Source organism: Orycteropus afer, unplaced genomic scaffold (genome assembly GCF_000298275.1).
Source record: "Orycteropus afer afer isolate SDZICR_OR568_19922 unplaced genomic scaffold, OryAfe1.0 scaffold00663, whole genome shotgun sequence".
NCBI lineage: Eukaryota > Metazoa > Chordata > Mammalia > Tubulidentata > Orycteropodidae > Orycteropus > Orycteropus afer.
This window is the reverse complement of record NW_006922250.1, coordinates 509,381-509,947: the sequence shown is the minus strand read 5'-3', so window position 1 is coordinate 509,947 and position 567 is coordinate 509,381.

Below are 567 nucleotides of genomic sequence, written 5' to 3'. Positions count from 1 at the left end.
CCCCCGCTCTGTGCCTCCTCTGCCCCCAGCTGCAGTGGGTGCCTCTCTCCGGCAGCTCTACTCCAGGTCTCCCAGCCGGCCTGCCTCTCCACATGTGGTTCCTATTGAAACCGGGAACCAAATTCCATCATTAACTTCCCGTTACATCAGGAGATAAAAGGACATGCCAGAAAACGTTGTCCTTTCTAGAGTTTGATTTCTTTTCCATTCACTCTGTGTTCCTCGGGACGACCCGGCCGCCGCCGACAGGCGGGGTATGGAGAATGTGGACTCCAGAGAAACACAAGGCAGCAGGAACACTTCAAACTGGAAACCCAACTGCGTGGCCTTCTCGCAAGTGTGCCCACGGGTAGCCAAACCCTGAGAAGATTCCACTGGGGTTTGCCTCATCCCTTCCCCACTTTTCTGGGGGAAGAAAAACAAACCCACTGCTATGGAGTTGATTCTGATTTATTGCAAACCTGCAGGACAGAGTGGAACTGTCCCACCGGGTTTCCAAGGCTGTCAATCTTTACAGAAGCAAAGCCCAAACCAAACCCACTGCCATGGAGTCCATTCCGACTCACA